The 21,780-nt window shown below is 43.5% G+C and overlaps 1 protein-coding gene across 4 annotated transcripts in view; it reads right to left on the reverse strand.

Moving 5' to 3' along the window:
- The window catches only part of PLAG1 (PLAG1 zinc finger), a 48,983-nt gene that overhangs the window by 7,254 nt on the left and 19,949 nt on the right, over positions 1-21,780 (reverse strand). For 3 of the 4 annotated variants that reach the window (XM_035553245.2, XM_035553248.2, XM_035553247.2), the window contains one exon: positions 1,393-1,492. The gene's annotated coding sequence lies outside the window, so the exon portion shown is untranslated. Of the gene's footprint in view, positions 1-1,392; positions 1,493-15,119; positions 15,299-21,780 lie in introns of all 4 variants that reach the window. The other variant, XM_035553246.2, reaches the window with a different exon arrangement.

Here is a 21,780-nt window from a genome sequence, read left to right on the forward strand (position 1 = left end):
GTGCCTTCCATAAACAAATACACTGGTCTTCTATGCACATTGGCCTGAAGATAGAATGAAATCTCATTTTAGCCTGTTCTTTCCTGACAACTGAAGTTCTGAGGGAGAAAAAAAATCCAGCCCCCTCTATGTTTAGATACAGCCTTGTGGGCACCCACGAGACCTGGTTCCCAGAGTGTCCTGAAACACCTACTGCCTCAGTGTGGGGAAGTAGGGCTACCACCTAGTGCCTCCCAGCCAAATCCCCACCTAGCCTGAGGTACAGGCAGCGTTAGTGGCAAAGAGCGAAGGAACTACCTCTGCTGCTTGCTGTATGACAGCGTGCTTAATTTGACCATGCTGGGTCACGGCAGCAAGTGGCTTCCATGCCAAGCAGATGACAAGAGGAGAAGCAGGCACAGCTGGCAGGATGCAGGGAGGGCGATACTGGGTTGAGATGGGACAGCGGACAACAGTACGGGGTTGCACAGACAGTTGTGGGGAGCACTGCATGGGGGTAGGAACATCTAATGACAAGAGGACAGCGTAGTCTGGTAACGCTGAAGGGCAGGCAGGTGGGGAGCTGAACATGCGTCGATCTGGAGAGAGACAGCATACCAGGCCATGCAGAAGGGCGATGTGCAGGGTCTGACGCGAAGCCAAAGGCAGTGTTTGTTGTGGAACAGCATACGGAGTTTAACTGTTAATTTAAACAACTGTCAACTTCTCACTCCTGTTCTAAATGCAAGGATCACATCTCAGGCTTGAGGCCATCCTATATTCAGGCCAATATTATGTTACTTTCATCTTCTCCAAAATTTCAGGTGATCTAGTTGCTGTACCTGATGCAACTCAGCACATTCATATGGATGACGAATTCAAGTTTTGTTTCTCTATGATCAAAACTAATTAAGCTGACTTTGAACTGTGTTTAAGTGTCCTTAAAATGCATTATCAGAACAAATATAGTATGGATTCAAATCTTTGGCAATGACAGTGTTTTATTAAAAAAAAAACATGTAAGTACTATTATCTCAGTATCATTTCTCAACAGATGAGGCAATTAAGAACTTCAGTATTGATTTCTGAATAGCAAATAACCACTTTCATTTTTTTTCTTGTGGATATATAGACTGAGCAATGGAGATAAAACTTAAAAAAACACTGATCCTCAAATATTACACTTTCCAAAGACCAGCTGAAAGAATTTTATGAGTAATATTGCCTGTCTGTGTCTCAACATAATATCACTTAAAATCCTAATTCTTATTGGTGCTTTCACAACTGCAGGATGAGTGCTTATATGCAGTATCAAATATAACAAACACATTACACAAAAGCTCATATATAATACTATTTTTAAAGAAGCATATACTTAAAGCAGGAATAAAGCAGCCTCTGTTCAATGCACACCTGATGTTTGCCCACTAAAGTCCTCAGATTTTGGTCTTAACCAGTTCCGCTGACTCTTCTTGGAGGAAACCAGAATCCAGTACTTCCCATTTTTACTGGTCTGAAAAACAAAAGGAAGAATGGACTATACTCTAGTGAAACCAGTATATTCAGAAAGTCTGGGATGTGGTAAGACCGGGGGTTGAAAAGGATCAGAAAGGAAAAGTTAAAAGGGATACAGCCAACCCATGCACAGAACATTAAGTACTGTTAATTATAAACTTTATGAATCAATTGCTCTTGCATTATCAGTAGCAATTAATGCACTTCAATTTCCAGTATACTTACATCATTTCAACTAACTCTACACTGGACAGTAAAAAAAATAAAATAAAATTAGACAAAAGCAAAGGAGTTTTCAATAAAGTTAAAACAAACCAAGAAATCCACAGACCACAAATAATTTAGAAATAGCAGTGAAACATGTAAAACGCTGGGCCCAGACTTGAGTTTCTTAGTCAGAAAGGACTGAATAAGAGAAGATTTCTGGATTAGGCCCAACTTTACTAGAACCTAATGCCTTCATTCTGCTTAATTATACAGGAAATAGCAGCTTAAAAGGTGACCTGCAAAGGAAAATAAAATTAATTTAAAAAAATAATAAAGCATCCTAATGATGTACGCGCTACAGGTAAATCCCACTAGAGGGCAAGTCTAGGTGTGCCTGAGCAAATCCAGAGGGCCTTTCTGGAATTTCCCTTACATCCCCCTTTTCCCTGCCACCATCCTTTTTAAAATTGCCGTACATCTTCCTTTTCTTGCCAGAAGGCCTCCTGGACGACACAGGTATATACTGAAAACATGCTCAATGCCTAATTTTGGTGGAGAGGTATATCCCCTCCAACTCCTCCAGGTATGCAAGGGCAAAGCCCTGTATAGTGCACGTACCCTATGTGACCTATTCAGCTGAAGGTATCTGGTAGGAGCCCTGGAATAACACAACATTGACCCCCCCACAGTTTTCCAGTCTCATTTTCCATTCTCTCTGTTCAAGTTTTCTTTATTTTGGTACCAAATTCAGCTTTGCACAGCCCCAGCTTCTTCTGCTGGTAAGCACAAATGTAAGCAAAGCAGCAAGCTTGAACACCTGTCAAAGGCAGAAGTGCTTCACAGCAACCCACTGAAGCTTTCTGGCAGCCGTGCAGCATTTATGGGGGGCTTTTTACGTACAGGCAGGTGGCAGAAACAGCTCCAGTACCCAAACCAAAACTGGAAGCTTTGTTTTCAACTAATGAGAAAGAGAGGAGACGCAACTCTCACCTCCTCTTTCAGAGGTCCCCGCATCACTCTGTTTTTGGGAGAAAATGCTGATGACTCCTTGCTCCCTCTCCCAGCAAGACCATTATAAATCAGTTACCCTGTGATGCCTATCTCAACATATCCCACTGTCACAGCAGAAAGGAAGTGCTTCATTATCCAAATGTTTCTCCTAAAGTAGCTCACAATAAGCAGACAGCATTTCAGACAGCCACAAAAATTTAATGAATTAAGTCCTAAGGGACTTAGTCCCTTCACTATTGGTATTTACAGACTATTTCCAGTTTTTTTAAAAAAAGTGTAAAATAATATAACAAATATAATGCTCTCTCAACTGTATTCAACATTTTTCACTTAAATGCTTATGGTACTGAATTCTCACATCTGAAGGAGCTCTAGCAAAAACTAGATGGCCTTAGGGACAGGCCATCAGAGGCATGGGAAGACTATCCTATAAAGGGAAACTGGAGCAATGGGAGCAAGTAAGGATGGTAAATGCCAGATGTACTTAAAATACTGAACGGAATGAAGGAGGAAAGTCAGGTACTCTTTCTTATTCATTACCTCACAAATATAGCTAAATTGCAATGCAGTGGATCCAGATGAGGGCAAGGCAGGATCTCAGCTTCTACAAGACCATTATTAAGTCAAGGAGTTCAACAAGATACATACAAAAGAGGAGATGTTTGAATGAATGGCAAGAAGATCTGCCACATTTGATGAAATTAAACGAAAACACAAGATAAAAAAAAACAATGCTTCATGGCAGTAAGTCAGCTATTGGATAAAGGACTTTCTCCTACACACAGAATACCACAGTTGTCCATTATAATGCTGGTTTTTAGACCACCTTCTTCAGAAGCTTTTGGTGCTAGAAAATCTCTGAGGCGGAATACTGGACAAAGACTTATCATTCTTCTCGTAACTGCTTATAGTGTTACTAAGCTTTCCTCTCAACCAGATGATATAGGAACAATTTTTAATGAATATTAAAGCTCAAATTATTCTTCACGTGAAGCAGAGAAGCATCACAATGCAAAATGCATTGTCACATGCACATACATGCCTGAAACCCACACGGGAATTTGTACCAAAACAGACTTCCATAATTTATCAGATTATAATTCTTAGAAATTATCAGATTTCTAGTATCCATGAGGCGTTAATTTTGCCAACCCTACAAACATTCAGATAATTGCCAGTTAGACAATATTTTAATTTACCAGGTCTAAGGAGTCAAAGGGAAAAAAAAGCCCCCAAACACTAAACTAAATCACTTATTCCTGCTTTTGATAATAAAAAGAGGGATATTTGTTTTTTCAAAATTCGCAGGCCATCTTTAAGAATCTGAAAAAATAGCTGCATTTGGAAATGTTTTAAAACATGATTTATTTATATATGTAAACTAAAAGGATAATGAAGACATTAAACAAACACAACCAATAATCCTCCCCCAGCTTGCATTTCTTACATTTGTTGAGAGCGTCCAAACACAATAAAGGAAAATGTCAGTGTCGTGGTTATTTTCTTTCAAAATAAGGGAGTTATAATGAGAACACAGTATTGAGAACACAGTATCTGTCAGCAAGTGTCATTGCATTTTGAATACAGAGCAGTGCATCATGTTTCGATTCTTGAAATTCACCAGTTTATAAAGCAGAACAAAGGTCTTAGAAACATCAGTCCTAATAATGACAGAATTAAATATTCAACAGTATTACAGAGTCATCTTGGGTTTTAAATATTTCTTTAAGGAAACAAAATGAAAAGTGGTTACTTACCCTATGGAAACTGTGATTCTTTAAGAAGTGCTGTCCGCACAGATCCCAGGTGAGCAAGTACTCACGTGAACAGGACCAAGTTCTCTGAAGACAATAATGTCCATCCAGGCTGTGCCTGTAAACCCTCAACAACTGCTACCATCAGTGGAGTAAGGCAAGGGACTCCCAAACTGCTGTGCACATCCTTACAACACCCAGCGTGGTGTGCAGCAAGAGCATCTCCAAACTCTGCTTTCCACTCACGCTGTGGGCTAAGAGCCATTTTGTACACACTGCCACCAGCATGCTGCTTTGAAAAGTGGCCACCTCCAGCTTCAGCATCTGCTCCTGGGTGGAAACACTGTCTGCTGCAGCCCTGCCGGTCCCAGTCCTGTGCTCCTGTCTCAGGAGTTTCGATGCTGGATGAGAGGGGGCTGGAAGGTTTGTGGTGGCTGATGAAGGAGCCAGGCCCTAGACTTGGCAGGGAGAGGGAAATACGTGGGCAGAGGTCAATGGCCTGGCTGGGAGTGTGGCGTGAGGGCAGGAAAGCTGAAACACAGACGGACATCCCAGTTTGGGAAGATGGAGGATGAATACGTGTAGCCAAGGAAGACAGGAGCTGTAGCTGCTAAGGATGCTAATGGAGAAAACCATTACCAAGTTTAGGATGACCCAGTCTGACCTCCGTCAGATTTGTTACTAAGGAGTAAAAAGATTCCTTCAGAGTGAAGGACAGTTCGCTTGTGGTGCCTCTGTGGAGAACATGTCTGGAAGAACCACAGTTACTGTAGCAGAAAAGCCACTCTTCTTCTTTTCTTTATCAGGTGACTAATAAGTATTGGAAGAGGAGCTAAAATACTGACTGAGGAAACCTGCTCTGGCACGCCAAGCAGTCAGGCGACGGCAGTGGTAAGGAGTAGCAGGGGGAGCAGAGCTGAGGAAACATCCAGCAGTCAATGCAGCCACTTCCTTTGGTGCAGAAGAGCCAAGACAGCAGTCAGACAGCACCCCCACTACAGAGAAGCAGAACTGAACTACGAAACTCCTCACCAGGTCTGCCTGTCTCAGCCAAGGCCATCAAAAATGTGCAAACATCATCAGAGCTCCTGAAGATGAAGGAGTGGGTTAAGACAACTGAAGAAGGAGCACCACTTAGCCTCCTCACACTTTCCTTGCCTCTGTGGGCTTGCACACATGCTTGTCATTAGGCAGTTCAGTTTGCGGAGGTGTGGATTTAACCCTCCTTCCATCCAACTCCTCTGCTAGGCCACAGAAGGGGCTGTGAGCACAAGTGGCAAAGTGCTTGCAGTGCTCCAGGACAGCACGCTGGGACCCACAGGCCTGCAAGGCTCCGCCATCCTTCCTGGATCATCAAGGGTCACCAGGCCTACTGCACACTTGCTTTGACCTCAGGGCAAGTGGTAGGTCTCAGTCCATCTGACCTGGTAGAAAGACGCTTGACTTTTGCAGGAAACTCATCTTAAAGCAGATGTAGGTAGCAGGTCAGCCTCCAACATGGGTCTTCCAGAGGTACCTCTTACTGAGAGCGATCTTTCGGTAAGGGAGAATCTCAGCTGGAAAAGTTGATCCCACCAATGGAAACAGTCAGGCACGTAAGAAAATTCCATGCTTAACTGGCAAAGATGCTGAAGTACTGATGACTTCAGGGGTGCCCTTCTCAGTGCTGAATTAAAATCAGTCTTCTGACAGATGCAGGGGTCTATGACACTCTTTGTTCTTGGCAGGTGATCTGATACACATTTATTTGAACGGCACGTCACTTTTTAAAGGAAACAGCCAGTAAAGCCTGTTCACCTTTGGCACCCATGTTTAGAAGGACAATCCTGTCATTGGTAGGAAGATTCTCCCCAGTTTGCTCCAGTGAGACCGATAACCAGAAGGTGCTTTAACCAGGGAGCTTACCGAAGCCAGGAGAGGCTCACTTCTGCATTTCCACAAAATGATACTTCATTTAATTTTCTGCTTGCTTTATTGTGTAATTTGGAAGAGATTTGAACAGCAAACAACATGTACGCACATGCTTCACCCCTAAGCAAAGAAGACACCTGGCACGACCGTCTATAAACACGGCACTGCCAAATGGCAGGAGGGACAGCTTTCAAATCCCCAGAGCCCTGCCTTCAGCCATCGTGGCCTTTGGTATGGGAGGCAGCGAGAGGAAGAGAGCCAACAGGTACATTACCTTGTAGTAACAGAACTGGTTGAGGTTTTTACAGCTGCTGTTCTCTCACAAGCCTACGGAAAGAAGTGAAAAGTCCAAGGGATCCACAGAGGCCCTCAGGGTTGGCAAGATGGCATTGACAGGTGGGTCTCACTGTCATCAAACTTGGCCTTTTATAGTTTTAGACAACAGATATCATAAATAGTTGTTCAAAGATGTAGACACTGGCCCTATTGTACAATAGCATTTCACGTAAGGGGAGCACACACACATAAGCGAACTAATCACAAAAGAACTGATAAGTGTTGTTTTGTTTTTTTTTTTTTTTTTATATATATATATATATATATATATACACGGCCGTATTTATCTTATCTTGAACTTCTTACAACAGGAAGCCAAGTTCAGAAGAACCCTTTTCCAGAGATTCAAATTCTAGTCTACCATACGCATGGTCCTTCGTGGTGGGACAGCAGTGAGAGCAGGCATGGGCTGTGGTAAGACAAAACAAAACCCAAGCATGCACCAGGAGAATTGGTCATTAAAGCTACTGCAGGAAAAATGAAATGATGTGGGCAAAATAATGAAAGTATCTACCCAGCGATCTTGGGTATAAACACAAGAATGACTTAGAGATAACAATACAGAAGACTTCACCCCCAGGGAAACAGTCTAACAGCTAAAACATAAGGAATTAACATAAGCACTGAAACTAACACCAGGCAACCATCGTAGTCTATTGTTAGTGACAGCACACTGCTAATACCTAGTGTGTGTGCAACAACTGCCATGCTGCAAAGTGTACTATGTACAAGGCAGAAAAATACAAGAATTAAGATACTTCATCAAATTCAAAACTTTAACAAAGCCTTTTTTTTTTTCTTGAAACACATCCACAAAACAGAGAAACTTGCTGAAACTGCATAAAATTGAGTGGGGATAAACAACCGTATCCTTTCAAACTAGTGTGAAAGATGGGTAGGCAAGAGGAACAAATGTGCTCACTAAGATGCCCAGACCCACTTCGTGTTTCTGTGAATAAACAAACAGATCCCACTAGTAAACATTTGTTAAATATACATTTTTTTTTTTAACTTAATAAAGGAAACATCTGGGGGAAAAAATCTAAATTGCTGTGGAACAACGGCCACTATATGAAGACAGCATTCATCTAGATTTGACTACTACATGCAACACTTTTTTCATGATCATGAAACAATCTGCAACTCTTAAAAAGCTGTACTACAGTCACGAAATATGGACAATCAGTTTTTTAATTTTAGAAAATAACTCATAACATGCTAGAAAGAGTATTATATAACCTTTTTTCAGAATATATAAAAAATCCTATCACTCTTGTCTTTTTTTTTTTTTCTTCTTAAGTTTCTGGAAAAGTAGAAAACAAATTCACCAAAGTTTATTTTATCATGACTTAATAGTCTGTAATTTAAAAACAAAACAAAACAGAATTTCAGAATGCTAACCAGCATCTCTTTGTGGGCTTTCCATATTTTAAATTACTTAGGTCCACTTTAAATCTTGAGAGCTCAGTTTTGGTTACTAAATGTTCCAAAGGATTCCAAAGAGCTGCCTAGAGTTTAACCCATCTGATGCTTGTGGTTTTACGGGCTTTTTAAGAATCTCCATGGCACTGCATAGAAGTTTCTCTAAAAATTTTGGAAAGATTGTGATACAAACCATGTTGATGCTGTAATTATTTTTAGAATGTTTAAAACCTGCAGAAGTACTTTTATGTATTTTGGAGTTAAAACACACACACCAAAAACTACCAGGAAAACAATCTACATTCATGATGCTGATGATGATTATGTGAAAGCAAACATTGGTTACTACATGATCTGCATATAGGAATATGGCATTTTTATAATAAACCCTAAACAAAAGCAAATCCTGCATATGTACAAGCAAACACAGATAGGAAATGTGCCTATGAGATCCTACACTACTACAACTAAGAATTAATTGATGTCCATATGAAACATTATTTTCCTTTGTCCCAAGAGTAAAACAAGATATTCTTAGATCTAAGAAGATGAGAGTAAGCGTGTGGGACAGATTAATGGTACATCTAGCCCAGTATTCTGTCTCCAGTAATAGCCAAAAGAACAAAACAGGTCACAACTGCGTGACGTTTCTTACCAATGCTCTTCTGACCTGCAACTATTTTCATGTCAGGGGCCTCCTGAACCATTATACAGTTTCTGTTAATTTAGCAACTTTCAGCACATCATTCTTCCAAGCAGTAGTTCAGGTTCCCCTTGGAAACCATATCCCTTTCTAACATCCACAGCATACTTTAGAAAAGTCGTCCCACAGGTCTCACCGCTACCAATTTTATGGAGAACCTTTTGAAGGCTTAGAAGCAGCCTTCTCCCTTAGCTTTGTATGCTTTTTCTTGTCCTTCTACGTTCTTCACAGCTGGCACCCTTCTTCATAGTAAACTTGCTCACCCACTTGCTCATCCCCTAACTTACACCATTTATGAATGTGATGAACAGCACAGATCTCTGTGGAATCTAAGTGGGACACTCCTTTAATTGAGAATTGACTTTTTACTTCTACCTTTTGATCCTACCTTTAATACGTCATTTATCTGTGCAACGACCTAAAGACACTCCCTCTTGCATTATAGCTCCTTAGTTGCCTTAAAAAGCCTTTGATATAGTTTACTTGGGAGTTTTGAATCAGAACATCTTTAATTCTCGCTGATGCCTCCAAAGAACTCCAACAGGACCCTAAAACAGGACTCTCTTTTACTCTTCCCAAATCATACCTACCCAGGTAGCCACCAATTCTATGCTTTATTGTGGCTTCTTTCAAAATTGACTGATAGAAATTTCAGATTAACCTGCTGCAGGCCTGCCTGTCTCGGACCACCCCCAAAACTGTTTTACATCCTTACATTTCAGATTTTTTTTCTAAACCTGCCCACTTTAGGATATACCACTTAAACAACATAACTAGGTTGCAGAGCACAACTAGATAGACAGAAATTTAAAAGCTTTATTTTTCTGAGAAAGAGTCATCTGCCCTGAATCATAATACAAGATGTTTTTAACAGTTTCAATGATCTGTCAAGTAAAAGGGTTTCTGGTACCGTGGTCTGCCAGGTGGAATTCACAATGACACTGGTGAACTGAAAACAAACTCCACTCACGTCTGTTACCATACAGCATAATCTTGTGCAGCTAGTGATCCCGGCTCAGCTGGAGAGAGACAGACCAAACTGGAACGGCACAGAAAAAAGCAGCCACCAGTCACGCTACTTTGTGCTGTGCTCATCATTTAAGCTGAAAATGTAAAACTTACCAAAGAGCTCAGTAATTTCACTTGAAGGTCTGCTATGCAGACAGCACAAAGGAACTGGCTGTACTGGAGAAATTAACAGGGTGCCAGAAGGCAGGGACAGGTTTTAAATAGCAAAGTCTGTAAAATAAGCATGGACTAGAAAGTCAGAAAACATTGGACTGCAACAATCCAACCAGTGATTCATCCTTTGGGCTTGGAGAAATCCTCTACCCCACCACAATTTTTGCCTGCTGAGGGAGAAAACACCCATCTCTGTAACAGAAGCTCAAGAGGGGCAAGGCGGTGGGAGGAAGTGTTTGAAAAATCGCAATACCATACAGAAGCTGAAGTGACTGCAACAGGGCGAGACCATTCATAGGAGAGTTAGATTTGCCTCACGAAGTTAGGTTAGATGGTTGGGAAGCTCACACATGGGACAGACAACTCCTGACAGAGAAATAAAGTGACTGAGAGAAAGGGTAGTCTCCCCCCTGGTACCTATGCCACATCCTGAGTTTACATGGTGTCTTATCCACCAGCCCAAAGAACGCAGCAGAAGCCCAGTCCTGTCCTTACTCACACAGCCTGAACAACATTGGCTGGGGCTCAAACAGGGCTTAGCATTGCTTTTTTTTTTTTTTTTTTTAAATAACCTCAGATTTTTATATGATTTATTGGTGCTATTTCAATTAAAACATTGATCATGACTGCCCTATCTCCTCTGCTTCTTATCCCAGCCCCCAAAGTAAAGCAAAAAGAAAGAGTGCCCAATTTCTAAGCAGCAGCAAATCCTCCAATACACCCGACAGTCAAAGAACTGCTGCTCTATCTGAAAAGAAAACAACTTCATAAATTGCTGTAGCATTACATTAAATAAGAAGTGTCACTTACAGGTAGTCAAGATGGCCTTTGCTACTATTGCAAAGATGCTGGATGACTGTATCATGTGAGCTTATGAGCTAAAACACAAAAGACTGAGGAAAGGATAAGTAAAGATGCAGAATATTTAAGGTAGAAACAAAACATATTCTGAGAGATTCGATAGATTCTGCTGCTTGACATCTCAGGTAATGGTCTATTGCCACATGTATGCGAATGACTTAGAGTATGGAGCAAGGGACAACATGCAGCAACGAAGCAAATCCCTCTTCAAGCTGGTCAGTTGTCTGCATCAAAGCTGTTGTCAATGAGCCTTTCGCAACCTGTGCAGCACAGGCACTGCAGGTATTTTTGATTCGGTTCATACATACCAGCTTCATCTACGCAGCGCTGTTAGCATACCCATAACAAGCCCGCTCTGCTTATGCGGAACCCACAGAGTGCTTGCACGCTGTTGTGTTAAGAGAGCATCCTTGCTAATGAGGTAAGGACACAGCTCTGCATTTTTTCCCATTTCCCATTCGGCATGCTGAGCAGTTCGTTCACAGTGCTCTGCTGCAATGTGTCATGCAACGTACTTTGGGGTGCATACCTGAATCTGTAAGAATTGAGATGTGACGCCAGACTGCTGAACAATTAAAAGCACTCATGCATAATTTAGACCTAGACGACTGAGTGCAGCAGAGGGAGATGAAGCCAGGCAGTTAGTATCCGGGGCAGCCACCTGGAGAGCAACTTCTGGAATCAGGAGACTGGCAGCAACTGCTAGTTTCAGGCAGCAAAGGCAGAACTTCCCAAAAAGTCCATACAGAGCCTGCCCTGGAGCTACAAGACTAATCTGGGAGCTCCTATCAGTCTGATGAAATGTCATCAGCATGTAGTCACCAAACAGTTTTGCCATTAATCATCAGATAATCAGCTCGTTACTGGCAGGGCAACCAAGCCAGGAAGGCTCACAGCAGCGTGATGAGGTTGCTCCACAGCACGTCAATGCGCAGGAGGTCACGTACAGCTCTGAAGGGATAGGGCTGCTCACTGGCACAGAAGCAGGTGGCGAGAGACAGACCTCTTCCCTGCTCTATCCCCACCTCTGCCTCCCAAACGCACAGACTTAGGGCTTCTTCAAGACCGCGTGTTCCCTCACAGTCCTGCCAGACACAGTTTATCACAGTAAGCATTCACCAGTACTAATGTTACGTGGTCTACGATGAAAATTTTGCATCCTGCAAAGTAATTTTTGCTCTCCGCAATCCAAGACACCAGTGTAATCAAGAGTTCTCTATTTTTTTTTAGAGCAACTTAGTCCAGACACCAGTTCCCTGATTTCCAAGCCTACGTGAAGTGACGGTAGAAACACGCACACATGACTTTGCCTTGAACAGCTGCAGACTGCCAGCAGGGCAGGCTTCCAGAAAGGTGGAAGGAAGACGGTGACAAAAAGGATGGAATAAAAACAGTCTTATGACTGTATGGTATGCAGCAATGTTTCATGCACATTATGGGAAAAAAATCCTGGAGGGCAGATGGAAACATGAAGTGGAGATGCTTTCGTGAGTCCCAGAGTACATTCCTCTAACAAGCTGTCCAACAAGACGCCTGAGCTCCTTTCCTGCTGTGGGAAAGTAGCTGTAAACTAGCGAAAAATTTGCAATCAAGAAGGTATGTTTTACTTTAATTTTATTTTTAATATGTTGTGACGGGATGAGCTTTACATAAGTCAAGTATTCAATTCATGTTTCAGACAGGTGTTCAGAAAAGGGATTTATTTACTGATTTAGCTGATGGTACTTTTTGAATAATAATTAAAAAAAGACCTTAAAAACAGTAGCTTGTGCAAGGAGTGAGATCCCAAATACTGTCAGGAAACATTTCTAATTAACTCAGCTAGCATAGTGGTCTCATGATGGAACACCATCTATGTTTTGCTGGGTGCTGGACGGTAGATGTGAAATGCTTGACCAGTGTTTTGCTACAACTGTTTATGTTTAGCACCTTTGTATTGCCTGTTTTTTGTCCCCTTCCAGAACTGCATAATCCATTTCAATCTTCTGGGAGTTCTCCAGGAAACCCTCCTTTCACCATTCTGCCTTTGCAACCTCCCGCTGAGCTGACAATTTCAAGGTTCAGATCCACCTTTCATTTATCTTCTGAAATCTGATGGCTATCTTTTAGCTAATAACTCCCCTCTTCATATGGGCTGCAGCTTTTTATGCGCTAAGAGAAATCAGAAAAAAATAAAGATGTTACCACTCACCCCACTTATTACAAGCTACTTCAATAACGCTAACTAGTTTCTTCCCTCTCGACCACATCCAAACTCTTTTCCCCCAACTTTTCTTTTCACCGTGTTCCCTTCAAAACTGCAGGATGCTTTCCAAATTACTTCCACATACTACTTATGCTGTTGTAGGTTTTTCTGGGGCATACGGAATGGGCTAAGTTGGTTGCTATTGTTTCAAAACTTGAAATGGTCAGGCACTGCTGGGTAGGCATTTGAATATAAAGTTCTGTTTTATTTTTGTTTGTTTGTTTTTTAAAGAAAAAAGACAGTAGGCATTATATTTGTAACTGTACACATGCACAACTAACTGTCCTTATGCTGAAGGATATTACTCCCTGGCAAATTCCTGGGAGGTGCAAGGGCCTCATTTATAAAGACAACAGGCAAACTGGGATAATGCACTACAAGGTTACCTGCTAACAAGATAAATGAACATTTCCTAGAAGGAAAAAAAAAAATAAAACAAACAAGGAACTCCTTTACCTTGCAATATTTGTGTCAAACCTCCCTCCCACACACTCTTTTTGTGGCTCCTACAAGTTACTGTAAAGCACACTGGAAAATTAAGAAAAATCTGTACTAGTTGTTACGTTTGCACAAGCCCACTATGCTAAATAAGGTTTTAGAAAAGCAAACCAGTTTGAAATTCCTCGGGCGCTTCACCCTCAGCACGCTAATGAAACTCAGCGACAGCATAGCTTTAGATTCGAGGCTGCATTAAGATTTATAAACACTGAGCATGACTAAGGTCTGGAGCAGGGGGGCAGCATAACCAAAGCTGGGGAAGGCTGTGATTAGTGAGGAGGAAATGAGAGGAGATCAAATCAGCTGAGGAAGGAGGCAGAAAAGTGCAACTCGTGTTTGGGACTTGGCATAGCAAAGAAATGAATTGTTAAAGTTTTAACATCGGCCTGAGGAGGAGGATGCCATTTCAGTAGACTGGGGGGCAGGAGCAGGAGAAAGAAAACCACACGATACGAAAAATGCACAAGCATCAAAAAGCGTGATCAAGAGCTCTTGTATTTGTGGGGTCTGGTACTGAAAAGAGAAATCTAATAAACCCCATGTCACCAGCACAGATTGTCACAGATGACACTGGCTAGGAGGAGGTCAAACTCACGCTTAAAACTGAAGGACAGCTCGCATGGGCAGAGGCGAGGGACAGGAGGAGGCGACACAACGAGTCCCATGTAACACCATCCATCCTCTACAACTGCGCCTCCCCCAAACACACGCTGCCCTCCAGCCCCCCAGTCCTCTCTCCTTCCACCCACGTGAGGGGCTAGGATGCTGGAGCGTGGAGTCGAGCTTTGCCGTGTGTGTGGCTCAGCTGGCACGGATTCGCTCCTCGCCACGTCTAGCTTTGTGCCTTCCCCGCACAGCCGGGCTCCCCAGGGAAGGCAGGGAGAGGGCAGCGTGCTCCTGGGTATGTCAGCACCGACAGCAGGGTCACCCCTCTGGTCCTTCTAGACCCCTCCAGGCGACAACCAGGGCAAGGTAGCTACAGGACGGTGACCTGGGCAAAAGCAAATTTCACGCCACTCCTCATGGGGTGGGGCTCTTACACAGAGGGTAGAGAGGACGGAGAAGAATCGGAGGTACAAGGAAGCTAAGACAGCAAAACTTCCAAGAAGGCCTTCAGCAAACCAGGACTGACAACTAGGCAAGGTTAGCTGAGTGAATGAGCCGAATTTACTGGGTTTGACGTGCAAGAATTTGGGGGATGGTGGGGAAGGAGCACTAACTGTAAGGCTGCTGTTCTTTGGTTGAGGTGTTAAGAGAAAAGACGACACGCAGGGATCAGAGCTGGAGCACAGAAGTTTGGAGGTGGCCAGTGAGAGCACACACATGTGGATGAGGAGCCCGCAGCTTATAAAGGCACATGCCTGCTCCGAGCTGGAGAACCGCTGAGTTGAACAGCAAGGGGAAGGCCGCTACCTGCGCCAGGACGCTCCAACCCAGGAAAAGTAGTTTAAACCCTGCTGCGAAATTATTGTGCAATTGGGCATGCAGTACTTACTGGATCGGTTTCCTCCTCCAGCCTCTGCAGGATCCTGTAGCTGTTTCTTGAGTATTGTTCGCATCTGATGAGTCACAGTGCTTCCAGCAGGCCCAGGCCGGGCCGGTGTGGCATAGGTGAGGCTACTGACCTTTATTTGCTGGGCTTTTACCTGGTTGCCTCGGGCCTCTGCTGTGGCACTGTGCACCATCCGGGGAAAAAAATAAATAAATCACTCCTAGACTTGGTGGCAATGTCACCGGCAAAACCCCAGCCTGGGGAATTTCAGAGGGCACTCATCAAGAACCCCGCTGCGTTCCTTTGTCTTCTGACGCATCCTTTGTGGTCTTTTGCACTGAAGCATCCCTGAGGCCAGACCCAGGTGTGCCCTCTGGCTTTCACTTACGTGGGCAGTGACCTGTACCTGTCCATCCCATAATGATCCTCATCTGAGTAAGGACAGACATGCAAGGACCGGAGGCCACACGATTCCGGAGCCTTTGCAGACCCTTCGTGACCAGTAACTCACCACAAGCAACCTGTTCACAATCGTTATCATAAAGAAGAGCCAACAACACGTATGAAGCACTTACATCCACTCTGGATGATCCTGGAGTGAAGACGGACATGGACAGGGAGCCAGGTGGGAAGAAATAGAGTGCAGAAGACAAACAAGCACATTATAAACCAGTAACTCAAAGAAACCTCAGAGAGGAAACTAACTCACTGCTACGTGCATTTACTGCACTAGTAGGCCTTCTTGATACAACTTTGAGAATTAAGTTCAGCACACACACGACACTGACAGGAACTAGTGTGGTCAAGGTAACATCCTACTGCAGACAAAACCACAGTAAATTGTTAATTATTTCCCAGTGATCAGGAGTCCAGACATTCTTTCTCACTACCTCGATTTTAAGGTTTACAAAAGCACAGTTCTGCATGTTATTTGCTTGACTGAATCTTATGTTTCCATACTTAGGAAAGCAAAACAGAAGGAAAAAGAAAAAAAAAAACAGTAAATTTTTCATGCAGTTCTGTTTGTTAGGGCAAATCTTTATTGAACATACAGAAGAATATCATGCAGAAGGGAAAACAAAACAAAAACAACAATGAAAACCCAACCCCCCCCCAGATCATTCCTCATCCTCTGACTTTAACAGCCTACTCTAATAGGTAACAGAAATGGGTCCGGGCACCTGCAGTAACTGTTTTCAAGTGTGTCTTCTCAAACCACCGAGATGCCAAAAGAACAGGTCAGGTGGACACACATTTCACGTCTGGTAAGCCCTGGTCCCGTTTCTCTGATACCCCTCTGTATCTTTGAGCAAAGGGGGCTCAGATGTACTGCTTATCAGCTGGTGCATTTTTATTAGCCTCCAATCCTTGCTTAAATAAAGAAACAAAACCACTTGATCGTCTACCTCTCTGACGAGTATTCCCTTCCCATGCAACCTGACCTGCCAATTCCTACCCACGGGGCACCTGCAGATTCCCCACCACAACGCTAGCATCGTCCTGCAAAGATTTCACCTCTAAAATGGTAAAAGCTTCATCTCCAGGCTGCAAAAGCCTGTAGGCCACCAAGTGTTCAAATGTTCTATTAGATATACATGCTGCTTTTTATTTACAAAGGCTTGGATGTTGAGCCGACCCCACCACAAACAAAACGGGTATTTATTTACAGATATCACTAGCGATTTACGAGAAAATGTAATAAATGGGTCGCACACGAATGTGAAGATGTCTGAGCAGCTGAAGTGCTAGGCGGCTAACTGGGTATTTCAGCTATCTAAGTTAACTTCAGTATTGCATCAAATGCTCTACGAGAGTGACAGATCACTAATGCCAAGTTAGTCATTTTCAGTAACAGTTCTCATGGAATTTTTTCCTTCTAAATAATCAAAACAATTGGTCATTGGACCTTATAAGGAAAAGTGCCATACCGAACGGAATTTCATAAAATACAGCTGGTTTAACTTCACGGTCCCCCCTCCAGCGCATCCGCAGCACCTGAATATTGGGACTGTATTTTATTTTATGATTTAAACAAGAAGACAAGATAATACTATTAAAATAATTACCAGTAGACTAACTTGGTCACATAGTTTCAACTGTTCTTATGACAACGAGAAACATCCAATAACACCACAGCATAGAAATTTTCAAGCTAGTAAATACAAATACTTTATTTTTAACAGCAAAGTCTTAGCCTGTGAGATGCACTGCCAGAAGGCAACATACAGTCAGGCAGACAACACTTATCTCTAACTGGATCATCCAGAATTGTTACACGATTTTAAGAGGGCTTCAGAAAAAATAATAGCAACCCTCTTTTTCCAGGACGGGATCCAAACCAGCAGAGAGTTAAGAGAGGATTTGCTCCTCTGTATCTTATGGTTATACCACCCCCTGAAGCATCTGATAGCTGCTAATATCAAGACAAAACACAGGACTAGACAGAACAGTAGTCAGAATTCCTGTTGTGTCAGATCTAGAGAGGATAACACCTTTGTGAACTCCAAGCAGCAGCCTTCCACCGCTCCAGAGCGTCTCTTGAAACATGCAGTCGAGCTCGCCTCGAGTCTAGCAAAGTATATGTTTTAAGACCTCGGGCACTGGGACACCTGCCAAGTCACAACAAATATGTATACACAATCTAATCTACTTAAATTTTGAGTGGAAACTCTGTGCCCTTTAGATATATCCCTCAAGGCTACGAATAGCTTACTTGTTGGACAGGATGAAGTTTCCCTGTGTAAGTAATAACCGAGCTCGTCTGGCATCTAACCACGCCTCCCGGCTCCTTCCAAAATCAAAGATCGAGGAAGGAGGAGGGATGGGGATGAAGGTGAGGAGATAGATGAGGAGATAGGGGTGAAAGCAGAGTAAAGAAGAGGAAACAGACAAATTATAGGTGGATTAAGAACAACAAGGCTCTCTTAACAGAACAATTATAAGGAAGCAATTGCTTCCCTCCCCTTTATTTGGCAGATGACAAGTTGGTTAAAAAACAAAACAAAACAAAAATGAAACAGGGAATACTGTGAACGGGGGGAGGAGGGGGGAAGGCGGGGGGGGGACTAAAAAGCGAAGTGAAGCAAAGCAGAGGCAAGGCAGCAAGGTTTAACTGCAAGGCAATGCTCACTGTCCAACAGATCTGAACACAGAGAGGATTATTCACAGCCTTGGTATGGTCACCTTTTCTTAGGAAAAAGTGTCCAGAAAGCAAGCCAATGAAATCCTCGGGAGCCTGTGCTGGCTTCTGCAGCTAAAAATAAAATTAACAAGAGAATAGTCAAAAGAGTTTAGTGTACAGATGGATGCAAATGAGCAGGGGCACATCGCACCAGCACAAAGCGGTAGTTAAATAACTGTGGTGCTTTCTAAAATGAGCTAATGCTACTGTTTTTCTTTAGAAGCAGGTGACCATTGTGTTTGAAATTTCATACAGCACTTGTTTTTACGACCTATGAACCCTCTGCTAAGAAAAGCTAAACAACTGGATAAATTTTAAATAAGGGATCTTTGCATTTGGACGCTCCAGGAAAATTTTCACCGGCAGCCTCGTTTCCTACCACTGACCAATCTCTTATAATATAACTATTAATCCTTTAAAAACCTTGGTCTAATTGCACACAACAGTGGACGGGCTTATCTGAAGTAAACCCGGTGCGATACACACTACTTGTTTTAGCAGGATTTATTCTACTCTTAACAGATAACATTACAACTACACATTTCCCAGTGCAACCACCCTGCTTACACAAATCTGAGTAGCAGAGGGCAGGTCAGGGAGATGTGGAGGCTCATGCCCATGCCACCGATGTTTGTAAAGCGCACAAACCCGCAATCTTTAGGAAAAAAAGAAACGCTGCGCTCGTGAACACGAGGCGCGGGTTCATGACAGCGAGCACTGGGTAATCCAGTCTGACAGCACGGCACCCACCCAAGCTTTCTGTCAGCAGCACCACACGAGAAAGTAACACTCAGAGACTTGGCTGTAGAAATTAAGTTTCTTTCCTGCCTCCTATCAGATCACAGAAATCTGCGGGAGTAATGAAAGGTATGCATCCCCTTCTCCTGCAGAGAGAGCTGGAAGCTCGTCTGACTAAACCACGCGTGCTACGTATTATCGACCACACACGAGATGCTTGTTTCGGACCCGTGGTGATGGCAGTAGTCCTCCTCACCCCCAGCTGCTGAAGGGATGGGTACACAGTGGCCAAAGAGAGGACGGGTTGTGTGAAGGAACGGCTAAGAAAAGCAGCTCAATGCCGAAAAAAAAAAAAAAAAAAAAAAGGTAGAAAGGCCTGATGATTTCCGTGTGTCCCTTTCTGAAATCGTCTGTGTCCTTACAGCAGGGAGGTGGTTTTGGAGGGGCCTGTATCCCAAATGGGAGCTGAGAACGTCAGACGTTTGTATTTCAGCCTCATCGTTATATCAGTTGTCACCAAAACGTTGGGGTTTGTACCCAAAAGGCTGTACGTGCACGGATGAGGGCTGCTATTTCACTTCAAGAGCAGGGCTGTGGGAACCTCACTTTTTTTTTTTTTCCCTTTTTATTTTCTAAAAACAAAACAGTGAAGAATCACTCAGCGTGGGTATAGATACGGTACAGATAATTGCTGGCAGTTAACCTCAAGGCCTGATTCCCCATCAGATTTGATATCTGACTTGGCAAGCAGCTTCAGCAGTTACGTTCCCCTCTCTGGAGCGGTCCCAAAAGCCAAGCAGCTATCTCCAGAATTAGGTAACTGCGCCCAACGAGCGCCTTGTTTACCGGGCCAGCCGCAGGCAGAGGACACGGTGCCCAGCCCGTGCCCCAGGCCGGCCAGACACAAGCCACCTCCTGGCTGCGGGCCGGGGCAAGGCAGTGCCAGGCTGGAGGGATGGCACACAGCTCCGAGGAAGGGCTAACAGCCCCGGGAGCGGGAATGGGCACTTCTGTCCAGCATACAGGCCAGGGCACAGGCTGGCAGAGCTTGGTTACCCTGCAGGTAACACCCTGAAGAGCTGGAGAAGAGACGTCTCAGGTGAAGGATCCCACCTCCAGCTGGGTTCCGACAGCTCCACCTATAAGTCACCACGAAACTGCACCTAGGTGTTCCCTATGCCCTCTCCTCACTGACCAGGCCAGGCAGCAGCTCAGCAGCGGAAGTTTTAGCACGCCGCTAAGCTAAAACCCTTTGGGGCTCGGCACCACCCCTCCATCTCACAGGCGTGAGGGCACGGCTCGTGGCGGAGCAGGCCGAGCGCAGCGGGATGGCAGAGCAGCACGGTGCCGCAGCTCAGCGGGGACAACAAGAGGCACTGGACGGCTAAACCCATGTCACCGGGGACACGTGCACTTCCCTGAACGAACCCGGCCCGCCAAACACCCGCAGCAACCTCTAACTACAAGGAGAAGCAACGGCAACTGTTTCAACTGGCTACTCCCACTACAGAGAAAATAAGATAGAGGTTCACAGCCCTCAGTTCACAACCAGAGGCTGCTGCCAGCCTCCGAGAGCAACAGGGGGCCTTCTGGAAGGTGAATCAATGAAACAAATCCAAGTATCTGGTACACAGACGTAGCACCACCTCTGATACTTCAGCACTATCTTCTGATTTAACAGGAAGCAACACTCCCACGTGATGAGACGGGAGAGTCTCAGAACTGCATCAAATCCAGAAAGGCTTTTTTTTTTGGCCTCAGTTCAATATTGAGGAAAGGTGGAAAAAAGTTATCAGGCCATACTATACCTGACGATAGCATGGCCTCCTGCTTGGAGCGTGTTTTGAAAGAAAGAATGAAAACACGATGGTAAAGAGAAAATACAATAAAACGTAACATGATTTTTGAAAGCTGAACAATGTCAAACATCCAACTTTCCTTCAACATGACAAAATACTCGTTATACAAAGGAAGCACAACAGTTGTAGTCTAACTCAGTCGGACAGCTGATATACCACCACCTGAGCAGCGGTTTGCCAAGCCGAGAAGAGAGGGGTTAGTTCCAGGATCGTGAGGCAGGAAAAGCAGCAGATCAAGAGGAGATGACAACAGATTTCTCTCTGAAAAGTGGAAGGATGTTATTTATGGAGTCCTGCCAAGACCAGTTGTCAGTCTTTTTTGATTCAACATTTTCATTTCTATACGTACTTTTTTATGCCTGTATGTGAGCACTACCAAAATTTGTGGAAAATGCAAACTGAGGTACCAGAAGTTTCGTACAGACTGAAACAACCCATAAGAAAAAGTGCGACAAATCTTAAGGACAGCTGTGACAAAAAGGGGATGAAAAGTTGCAACAAAGGAGAACTTAATACACTTAGAGACTAGTGACTTCTGCTGAAAAGTGAGGAATCATTGCTTGGAAGTAGCACAGAAGAATAATGTCTGTGTATGACCATCCTATAAGCAGCTACTAAAAGTCACTAAAGAGAGCTGTTGCAGAACTAAAAAAATAAAATGATTCAAAAAGTATCTGTATTTCCAGTGCAGAAGGGGACATACAGACATTACTATCAAAATCTTGCTAGGAACGCCATGTACAAATCTGGTAATACAGATTTGCAAAAGATTTTTTTGGGTAGCATGACAAAACATCTGACAAAAAAATAAATCACAAAAAGTCTTAATAATTACACCAAAGACAATCAGAAGGGTTGGCATAAAAGATAAATATAAACTTATAAG

This window comes from Cygnus atratus, chromosome 2 (assembly GCF_013377495.2).
Source record: "Cygnus atratus isolate AKBS03 ecotype Queensland, Australia chromosome 2, CAtr_DNAZoo_HiC_assembly, whole genome shotgun sequence".
Lineage (NCBI taxonomy): Eukaryota > Metazoa > Chordata > Aves > Anseriformes > Anatidae > Cygnus > Cygnus atratus.